The sequence below is a fragment of the Hydra vulgaris genome, chromosome 01 (assembly GCF_038396675.1).
Source record: "Hydra vulgaris chromosome 01, alternate assembly HydraT2T_AEP".
In the NCBI taxonomy this organism is placed as follows: Eukaryota; Metazoa; Cnidaria; class Hydrozoa; order Anthoathecata; family Hydridae; genus Hydra; species Hydra vulgaris.
The window spans coordinates 49,144,310-49,156,444 of record NC_088920.1 but is presented as its reverse complement, the minus strand read 5'-3'; the positions used below and the strand labels follow the sequence as shown (position 1 = coordinate 49,156,444).

General features: G+C 28.8%; 1 protein-coding gene across 8 annotated transcripts in view; it reads right to left on the bottom strand.

Annotated features, from left to right (window-relative positions):
* Nucleotides 1-553: 553 nt before the first annotated feature.
* The window catches only part of LOC136075400 (uncharacterized), a 95,555-nt gene continuing 83,973 nt past the window's right edge, over nucleotides 554-12,135 (bottom strand). For 2 of the 8 annotated variants that reach the window (XR_010635898.1, XR_010635899.1), the window contains exons 2-5: nucleotides 2,696-4,055; nucleotides 2,397-2,493; nucleotides 2,094-2,201; nucleotides 554-745 (exon numbers count right to left, since the gene is read on the bottom strand). The gene's annotated coding sequence lies outside the window, so the exon portion shown is untranslated. Of the gene's footprint in view, nucleotides 746-1,432; nucleotides 1,501-2,093; nucleotides 2,202-2,396; nucleotides 2,494-2,695; nucleotides 4,056-12,135 lie in introns of those variants that run through there. The other 6 variants (XR_010635897.1, XR_010635896.1, XR_010635901.1 and 3 more) reach the window with 5 other exon arrangements.

The following is a 12,135-nucleotide window of genomic DNA, read 5'->3' as shown; positions in this document are numbered from 1 at the left end:
ATACAGTAGGACCAGACCCAGTCGGCAAATTTAGTTGTAAATGCGCATTAGAAACTCATTTAAATACGTATCGATGTGGTATGTATGTTAGCCATTTTATCGTGTCGAATACGCATTAGAAATACGCATTAGATACGTATAAAGACGGGTATACAATACGACGCCTACTGAGTATCAAACTCGCATTTGAAACTCTTGTAAACACGTATAAAACACGATAACCAGAGAATATTCAATACGATATTTCCCTGGTATTACATGCGCATTTAAAACTTTCCAGAATACGCATTATTTACGAATATTTGTTAGCCATTTTATCGTGTCAAACGCGCATTAAAAATAGACGTCAGATGCGTATAAAGACAGGTATACAATACGACGCCTATTGAGTATCAAACTCACATTTGAACACGTATAAAACACGATAACCAGAAAATATTCAATACAATTTTATTAACTAATATGAATTCATAACATAATGATAATGACTAGCAGTAAGCAACCCGTAATACGGGTTATGAGTTATTAAATCTTTAATAACAATAAAAACACATTAATAACTTGATATATTATCTAAAAAATTTAATACAAATTTATCTATAAATATTTTAACTTTGACTCCCTATCAGCAACGTCATTGCTTATAGTTAACGACGAAGACCGCATTAACATCAGTTGAGCTCTTTTTAAAATCTGTCACAACACAGGTACCAGAAACGGAAAGTCAAGTAAAGCCTGCAAATACCTAAAAAATGAAATTAAAAAAAAAATTACAATTTTTAATTACAAAAGTACTATTTTCATTTTATTGTTAGTAGAATTAGGATAATAATAACAGAAAGTATATATTCTGTAACTACAGTATAATTAAAAAAGATTATAAAAAGGCTAGACAATACAATGTAGTAACACTGACAAATAATACCACAACTTAATAAAATATTTTATTAACTTAAATACTTGGACTGAAAAGATTTTATTTATTACAATATTTGAACAATCGAGGGACAATTATAGTTAAACAATTTAAACAATTATACCATAAAATAGCAAGCAAATCGTAAAATATTTCTTAAAAATGATCTATTTTTTTCATTTGACTACTATTTTCAAGTTGCCTATAAGCATTTACATTAATAACTTCGTTGAGCCTAATACTATCTATTTCAATTTAACTATTATCATTAAACATATTACCAGTAATCTTACTATTGCTGCAACTGAATAAATGAACGTAAAAGAATCTTACAAATTGTGATCTTTTCTAATCAAAGACTTTATTTAAACTAAAGATTTATTGAAATCCATATCTTTTTATATGTTTACATACATTAGTCATTTATTAAAAATATTAAACAACATTAATTTACATCAATGATTTTTAATTAAAAAAGAATCTAGACTAAAATGCACAAAATTATTTTTACCTTAATGCACAAAAATAATAAATGCACAATCTTGTATAAAAAAATGAAGCAATGTCAATCAATATATTTTACTCTAAATTAATTATTTAAATATATATATATATATATATATATATATATATATATATATATATATATATATATATATATATATATATATATATATAGGGGAAAATGGGGTAAAATGACGAATGGGGCAAAATGACAAATGGGGCAAGATGACGAATGGAACAAGATGACGACCTACAGTTATCTCTTAAGCAAAACTAAATATAACAGTTGACTTTAGCTGAAAGGGAAGTAGATTAATTTCACTAGATTTATCAATGGTTTCTTTTTAAATATTATTTTTGTGACGAAAGCTAAGTATTAAAAAAGTTTTTCCGACATTGAGAAAAAAACTTTTTATCCTTGTTTGACTTGATTTATTACATCGCTACATCACCAGCTAAAGGTAAGTTTTAATTTTTGGGAGAGACTAAGATACAGGCGTTTTTCGAAACAGTTGTCATCTTGCCCCATGTTCCCCTATATGTCTAGGGTTACCAGATGTCCCGATTTTACGAAGGAGAATTCTGCGCCATATATGTAAAAATATTTTTTTTACTTAGTTCTCCTTCGTAAAATCGAGACATCTGGCAACCCTATATATATCTATTCACATACCTTTAAAAAGTGGTATTACACTTTACACAATGAAATATGGAAATACATCATCATTTTTTTCAACTACTTTCAACGAATTTATTTATTTTTTCCAGTCTGTTATTTTTTCTAAGAAAGAATATTTATAAAGATACAGAGAAATATAAAATATACTCAAATATAGGCAGATTTATGTTTATAAACTTTTGTGTCAACAAATTACAGTCAGTTTTCCATGTTAAATACATAAAATATATATCAAATATAACATATATCAAATATCAAATAAATCCAATATAAAATAAAACAAAATAGTAAACTTACTCAAATCAGGATCAGTTATACCGTGTGAAGTAACTAAAAAACACTTCAGTTCTTTTCAATTGCTCTAAAAAATAACTTTCAGCTCTTTCCAATTGCACTAAAAAGAAAAAAAAAACTTACTTAGATAAGTTGCCAAGTTCTTAAGAATCTGAAAACAAATAAGTAAAAAAACAAAGAACAAACAAACATTTATTTGTAAAAAACTACTATATTTAAACAAATTAAATTTAAAAAAGTGTAACACCAATTCTCCTTAAAGGCTAAAAAAAAAAATTTTTAGCTCAAATTTGCTTGCATACCTTGCTTGCAAAACCATGTGAATAAGAAACACATTTAGAAAAGCCTAGAAACTACTTAAAGATGACATATGCAAAATTGAAGTTTGAACGTTGACTGGACTAATTATTAGAAGATGTTTTTAAAAAATTCATAAAGATTTACATATATTCGTTCTTTTATATCGCATAAATCCATCATATGATAAATCTGAAATGAAAAAATGTAATGGATAAGTAAATATAAAGAAAAACATCATATATGAATCGCAAATCAAAATATCAGATAGAGATAAGATGTCATGATAAGAGAGTAGTAGTTGTTAAATATTGTTATTTCATGTTAGCTTTTAGAAAACAATTCATGTTGGTACATCGTCGTACGACAAAGGGAAGACAAACTAAAAATGAAAAAAAGAACATAACTATGTTAAAAATTATAAAAAAATTAAAATTATTTAAATTTAAAAGTGTTAATTGATACTATAAATAGTTAAACTCATACTTTGCTTTGTTCTAAAGTAAAACCAAATTAACAGACATTAACACTGCTTGACACTGAATTCTGTCAAGTTTTCTGCTAGCCGAGCAACATTTCTAGTATTTCAACAATTATTAATTTCATCCTGCCTAGATCTATTTTTTTTCATTTGACTACTATTTTCAAGTTGCCTGCAAGTAGGCTCAATGAAGTTATTAATGTAAATGCAAAAGCATTTACATTAATAACTTCGCTGAGCCTAATACTATCTATTTCAATTTAACTATTACCATTAAACATATTACCAGTAATCTTACTATTACTATAACTGAATAAATGAATGTAAAAGAATCTTACAAATTGTGATCTTTTCTAATCAAAGACTTTACTTAAACTTTGAAAACATGGAAACAACATAATATAAACATATATACGAACTATTAAACACAATATATTTATTTAAATTTATGAAACATATATAAACACCTCTTATAATATTTATATACAGAATAGATACATTTTATACTACTTTAAAAATACATTTAGAAAACAATTATATAACACATATTACCACATACATATATTTATCAAAAACGTTTTAATTTTGAACATAATATAAACAAATATGCAAACTATAAACATATATAAATTGAATTGCGTGAACAAAAAATTTAAAAATAACATTAAAAAATCTAAAAAGATTCATATTAATTTATATATAAAGACATATATCTCGTAATAAAATATCAAATTATAATCATATTTAATTTAAGTCAAATACTTATTGAATAAAGAACAAAAAAACAGATAAAAGAACTGCAATCCTAATAACAAAATTTAACGTTTAGCAACAATTAAAATGTCAGTGTTGGCTCAAAATTTTAACTTATTTTTCTAAATTTTCTAAAACAGAACAAAAAAAGATAATAGCATAACAGAAATGTCAATAAAATAATAATCAACATAAGCAAGGTATGAAATGATAGGATTTAAAATATATTTGAACTATATTAATTTAGGACTTCATTAAACTAAATTAATAAATTTAAAAGTAGTAGTAAATATTTTTATGATAAAGTTTTAGTAACTCTTTTAGTGCAATAAAGCACTGTAACTGTACTAGAGATAATTTACTAAATTTCTCGAGAGACCTTTTTAATTTAGATTTTGTTTTCGCGATTTCAGATTAAGCATGCGCTTTAAAAGCCAAGATTTTCGTTTTTCCATTTTTTGTTAATATTTGATCAAAATTGGGTTCGATATCATATCCAATTTTGATCAAATATTATAAATACGTATTTTTGATAAATAAGTGGTATTGAACTCGAGTTCGAAACTTAAAACTAAATGCGTATTTTTCTGGTATCAATGGCGGTATGTTATACGTGATCAATACTCCGAGTATTTACAATACTAGATATGCCGACTGGGGATGTACTTCCATCAAGTGCAGTGAAAAATGCTCTGAGAGGTAGCTCATTCAAATAAAACAAACAAATACACCATTGAAGAGGTTTGCCAGTACAAGTTTCAAGTAAATGAATGTTACCATTTTTCCACCCCTTGTTTACATTGGTTCCATCACAAACAACACTTTGTAAAGTCACAAGAGAGTTTCTGTCGTTTAAAACTGAAATAATTTCTTTCGCAACATCAACTGCTTTACCACTTTGAGGACAAATGTAATCAAAGTAGACGCTGTTGGGATATAAAAAGATAATGTAATGATCTCTTTGAAGGAAATGGCCCTGCTAACTTTACCATCATCTTGTTCCGCTAACCTTAGGATTTTGTCTATACGACCATCAAAACCAATTCCAATGATTTCTGTGGCAAATTCTGCATGTTCTTCGAAACCTTTTTGTTGCCACAGTTTTCTTTGCCTTCTAAATTTTTCTGGATCTAATATGTATTGTAGTGAATCGAATGATATATCTTTTAAGCAAGCGTTAATGATTTTGCATGCATCTCGTTTGCTAACTCGTGTTCGTTCCAAAAAATCTAAAAAGAATAAGAATAAAAAATAATTCGAAATCCACATTTACAAAAATAAATTTAAAAAAGCTCTCTTGTGAACTTAAATATAAAGTGCCAACAATTCAATACACGAACATTCAAACGATTCTACAATGTGTTAAACTTTAACATTAACAATCAAAACATATTTAAAGTATGCATATTTCAATATTAATTTTGCAATATGTATTCAGAACACTCACAATATTGTGAGTGTTCTGAATACAATATTTGAAATTTGCCAACTATAGTTCAAAACATGCCAACTCAAATCTACTCTAAATGTGCCAACTCAAATGCTTATATGATAGCTTTGGGGAGGGTGGGACACCGCCAACACCTTGTTCGGGATGGCCCTGATTATCGCGTTTATATATTAAAAAACAACTACCTGATAGTTATTGATTCTATCATGTTCATTACATAAAATCTTAAATATATACAAATTAAAACTCCCATGATAATTCTTTAACTAAAATAGTCATTAAAATAACCCTTAAAAGTAATCATAAAAAAATGCGTGAACTTTAACACGCTTCTTTATGTGACATCTAACGCGTACGATTATAATTGACCAATCTTAAACAATAGAACAGTGAGTGATAAAGTGAGTGAAAAATGAAATTAGAAATAGGGCAACGTCTAATTAGGTTATAGTTAATTAAATAAAACTTGAAATATTTCATTTGAATAATTGGTGAATTCGAACTACGTAAAATAGCGCTATTTAAGAAGTTTAAACAAAAGTTGCCCCCTCTAAGATGTTGAAGGAAGCTCGAATTTTCATCGTTTTCTTTTTATTTTCATATTTTAGCAACTTTTTGTAGTAGTGACAATAAATTAAAAAAAAATGACCCAGCCTATTGTGCAATGGCCAAGAAGAACGATGCTGAAGCAATGAAGAAATATGTCCAGAAAAAATGGCATGACACATTTCGTATAGATAACGTTAATCTTCACTTAATTCTGTTACTAATCCTATTGGAATCAATTTCAAATTTTCCTGAACAGGAAGAAAATCAACAATTGGTCTAATAGTCAAATTCTCAAGTAGCTGTTTTCCTATCAGACCACAAAGAATTTTTGACCCCCTATTTGGACCATCTATTTTAGAAAATATATGTCGAAAAGGCAGTTCATTTAAATGTAATTAGCAAATTAACCACTATAACGGTCGTTCAATAAACAATTCAAAAAACAATTTTAATTACTCAACTAATTCTACCAGTGTTCATAGGAGTTCCATCATATAAAATTGCTTTTATTGTTTCTGTGCTATTGTTTTCAATAACACATGAAATAATTTCTTCAGCAATGTTGACAGCTTTCAAGTTTCCCAGAGCTAAATGGTCCATGTATCGGCCTAGCAGGTAACTAAAAAGTTCATTATCCTTTTCTCTGACGAAACCATTCTTGGTTAAAAATTTATTAATTCTTCCATAAAATTCAATCACTTCAAAACCATATTATTTTCTTCGTAGAGCTTTAACTTTTGTTTCCCCAAATTTGAACCTTTCCTGTTCTTCTATCCAGAGTGTTTGATTCATTTAACAAACCCATGTCCTACAATGCTGCATTACCTATTGCTGCTGTTGCACGACTGCTAACTCTGTAGCAATCTGATGCTGCGGCAAGTCTAGGATAGCATAACCTATTTTATTTCGCAGCCATTTTGTCACTGGAAGGGAGTTCTTCTTTTGAGCTACTGCTATTACTTTCAAAAGAAGTTTCTTCAAAAGTAGTTTCAATATTAACGTTGGAAGTTGTCCCAACCATTTCTTGTTCAGCACGTTGAAGTTGTCCCCCAACCATTTCTTGTTCAGCACGCTCTTTTAACTTTTGTTTCCTTTCATAAGTTTTTTTCTTTTTTGCTAAAACAACTTTATCAATAAATCCTAATTGGTTCGTTCTCTTCTTCTGCCTAATAAAATCTTCCCATCCTAAAACAGGTATTTTTATGTCGCATTTACAATCTTTGCGGTCAATACCTCTATCGTAGCATGTGCATGAGCAAATGTCAAACATTTCATTAAAGGTTTTATTTATCTTTTTGGAATTTGTCGTTTTCTCTTCTGTTAACAAGAGATTTGTTCAGAAGTTGAGCCGTTTCTAGGAGGCGCTAAACCTTAAGACAAGTCCCTTCATGACTTATGGTCGGAAATGAAAATTTGTCCCATATTCGACATAAATCTTCTGAAATTTTTCGACAAAACACTGCCAGTGCCTCTCTTGGTGCTCCATTAACATTCTCCTCTTGTCGCAAAAACATATAGTGAACACATCGAAACTAATCAGCTTTAGTAGGAGTGATCGATTTGTTAAATCTTGTTGACTGTCCAAAAGTAAGATTGGCAGTGGCATTCCGTGCTGCCATTAAAAAGTACTTGCAAGAACTTGATATAAATTTTTACGGAGAAATATGCAAAAAAAAACTTGAAACGCGGAAAAAATTATACTGTATCGTCAGTGAAAATGATAACATAAAAAATACCCAATAAGTTTGTTATTTAAGCTTGTTATTTATAAAAATTTCTTGATATTTAAAGACATTATTTTTAATATAAGTTTGTTATATACAAAATTTTCAAACAGTTGCTAAAAATATATATGCATTTAGAATAAAAAACAGAAAATAACCACTGGTGACAAAAATTTGGCACAATCTTTGATAAGCTAAAACTTATTAAATTTTTAGTTATCCAGTCTTAATTTTTTAGTTATTTTGTTTATAAAGTGTTACTTATCTTTTACTGAAAGTTTTGTTTACTTAGATTGATTAATAAAAAATTTATCCAAAAATGAAGTCGACTACATTAATTGAACAAGTGTACAACTATTGTAATTTGCATCCTAACGCTAAAACGAAGAGCACCATAGAGTATTTTGTTGCCTCTAATCACCCTGAAAGAACCATTAAACGTTATATGGCAAAGTGGAAGAACAATGAGCCAAAGTCTCGTAAGCCTAGCTCAGGCAGAAAACCAAAAATTATGACTGCTGGGAACATCAATCGCCTGAAAGGTCTTTTGAACAACCGGTCTGGAACTTCAACACGAAAAATTGCAAATAAATTCAAGTGTGATCATTCCTACATTATAAAAACAATAAAAAACAAAACAAACATTTGTTATTTTAAGAAAAAACAAATCCCTGATTGCACTGAGAAACAGTTAAAGCAATTACAATTGAAGTGTGGAAGAATTTGTCGCAAATTCAGAAACCGCGACTTTGTCATTGACGATGAGTCTTATTTTACATTTTTACATACAAATAAAAATTCGAATGTTGGATTTTACTCAGATGACGCAAAAAATGCACCAAAAAATCTAAAATATAAGCGCAAAAGCAAATTTGAAAAAAAAGTTCTTGTGTGGATTACCATATCCCCTCGTGGAATCTCGAAACCATTTATTGTTCCTGCGAGACTGGCAATTAACCAAACAGTGTACAAAAATGATTGCATCATCAAACGATTGATTCCTTTTATCAACAAACATCACAGTGATGGTAATTATGTATTCTGGCCTGACTTGGCCTCTTCACATTATGGTAGAAGTGTGACCAATTACCTGGATGAGAAAAATATCCGTTATGTAACAAAATTTGATAATCCAGCATGTGTCCCAGAATTACGACTAATTGAAGATTTCTGGTCAATCCTTAAAGGCTACGTGTATGAAAACAATTGGGAAGCTGAAAGTGAAGATCAGCTGCAAAAAAAAAATCCATTCTTGTTTAAAAAAAATTGATAAAAATCTTGTACAAGGCATGTGTGAACATGTATACAAAAAAGTTGATGCCGTACGTCGTAATGGCGAGAAATCATTATTGCATTCCTGAAAATAAAAAACTAATATATTGTTTAATATTCTGTACAATATTTTTTGATCATTAAACTTTTAGTTGTACTATTACTGTCTGTGTTTATTTTGTGCCAAATTTTAGTCACCAGGGGTTACTTACATAATAAATGAATGAAAAACGGATACATTATCTAAATTGTAAAAATAATTAATAGAGATCGCGCGGATAATAAATCAAATTTAAATTGATAATTACATATTGCACAACATATTTCAAATCTCGAATATTTGGATCACTTTCGACCGCAAAAGTATTCAATTATATAAGTGAAATTTTAACTAAAAAAAGTGCTTTGAATAAGCCGCCTTTGAAATCAATTTATTTAACATTATTTTCGTGCAAAATAGTGTTGCAATAACTTATAGGAAGATAATACTTGATTTTATTTGGCTATAGTCATTTTGTTTGACTATAATCTAATAAAATCAAGCAATATCTTTCTATAAGCTATTGCAGCACTATTTTGCACGAAAATGATGTTAAATAAACTATATTTAACAAAAATATAGCATAACTTGATACTTGTTGGTAAGGAAATTTTAAAAGTAATGTGAAAATAATTACTTCCTGCTTATATGTTCATTGTATCATGTCCCTGCTTATGTAGGTGAGCTTCATAAATAAGAAGTAATTTCTCATTTGAGAGTTTTAAAATCAGAAATAATTTAAAAATAAGGTTCATCTTTATGGCAATTGAAAACATGCTGATCAAATTTATCTGAGCCAATACCTGTTCTGCATGTGTAGATGTGTAGATTAGTTCTTAACCTTAAACCTTAACCTTAAAAAATAAGTATAAAAATACTACTTTACACAGTGTTGATATTTCTAATCTTTATACTAGTATTTCTCATGAACTAGGTTTAGAAGCAGTTAAATTTTGGATAAGTACGTGATGATATACCTATCAGATTTTCGGAAGCTTTTATTTTAGAAAGCGTGAACTTTATTTTAAAGTACAATAATTTTACTTTCAATAATGAGTTTTTCAATCAACTAATCGGAACAGCTATGGGAACAAAAATGGCTCCATCATATGGTTGTTTAGTTGTAGGATATCTTGAAGAAGTGAAGTTATTTCCTAAAGTTTTACCAAATTTCAGTATCAAGTTATGCTATATTTTTGTTAATTATAGTTTTTTATATAAACCTTAATTACTTCCTCTTCAAACTATTTATAGGAAGTTCAATATAAAGAGTTTTTTATAGTTTTGTAAATCTCATACACAGCTGAAGATTTTATATGAAAGGCCTTCTGTGTTAGAGAAAATTTTTTTAAATATTTGTCAAAATTTAACTAATAAATATATTTTACTCATCTTAGTTTGAATAGTTTTTTCTTTTGTTACCTAGAACATTTACTCATATTTGTTAAAAATTTTTTTTATCTAAACATTTTTTTTTGAAAGGGATGATTTTTTTTCTTCTTAAAAGCAAACATATTTTTTTTTTATATTTAATTTTAAAGAACCTATAAACGAATTAACACTGTGGACTTCATGAACTTCAGCCCTTTTAACATTTAACACTGTGGACTTCATGAACTTCAGCCCTTTTAACATTTAACACTGTGGACTTCATGAACTTCAGCCCTTTTAACATTTAACACTGTGGACTTCATGAACTTCAGCCCTTTTAACATTTAACACTGTGGACTTCATGAACTTCAGCCCTTTTAACATTTAACACTGTGGACTTCATGAACTTCAGCCCTTTTAACATTTAACACTGTGGACTTCATGAACTTCAGCCCTTTTAACATTTAACACTGTGGACTTCATGAACTTCAGCCCTTTTAACATTTAACACTGTGGACTTCATGAACTTCAGCCCTTTTAACATTTAACACTGTGGACTTCATGAACTTCAGCCCTTTTAACATTTAACACTGTGGACTTCATGAACTTCAGCCCTTTTAACATTTAACACTGTGGACTTCATGAACTTCAGCCCTTTTAACATTTAACAAGTAACTACTGCTTATTTTATTTTGATTTTAATTTTTTATAAAATAATCTCATAAACTGCAATAAATCTTCACAAAGTGTATATTTATGAATTGTTTATACATTTTAACAAAAAGTATAAGGAAAAAAAGGTCTATTACAGAAATGTTATCAGCTATGCTTAATCATTTGCTCCAACATCTTCTGCTTCTCCATCGTTACTTTCCGCTGTAGGCCATTGCAGTAGCTCATTATAAAAGTCAATATGATCATGTGGGATATACTTAATTCACTTTTTTAAGTCAGTCAATTTCGAAGATTTTATTGGAACCTTTCCGTTTAGGTAAAGAAGCTCTTCTGGCAGGTTAACTTTGTATTGAGTATTTTTTCTTATCATAAAAGTATGTTTGACACTACCATTGATAGTTTCACTTTACAATTACCTATGTTGTCACAATCGTATTGAAAATGGTGAAACTTGTTTATTGCAAACTGAGTTTGTTTGTTTCTGGGTTTACCCATTGTTTTGATTGAGATACGTTTCTTTTATAGTGGACCAACTTTTAATATCGTAAACTAGAGATGAACTCTCTACATTATCCACTAAAAACTTTCTTTGATTATTATTTTTTAATATAACTTTTTTTTATTTCTTGAACGCTGTACACTCTGTCATACCTTAACTCTTTTTATAATTGAAAAGTCACGGTCACAGGGCAAAGAGTTATGCCCTCTGATTGGGAAAAATTGATTGACCTTTTTAATCCACTTATTGTCAGTAAGTACCATAAAAAGTTTTGAAAAAGAATGGTTATTACTTTGCCCCCCACAATTATTAGCATAAAAGTTGAGTTCATTATATTCTTGAGTACAAGTAGACAGGTAGTGCAAAAGAAAGAAACAGGTTTCATTTGGAGACTTTCTAGCCTGCCCCACGTGATAAAGGTAGATTGTTGCAACATTTCTCTTCACATAATGAATATAAAATACACTGCCTCAGGTAAAATAACTATTGCACAGGTATTTTGGGCAGTGAAATGTTTTAACTCTTTGCATATGCAACTAGTGTCTACTTGATGTTGCCCGAAACGTAAATGAAAATGCTCATTGTATAGTTATAATAAGACGTGTAACTGAACTTTACCCTTTCATTTTTT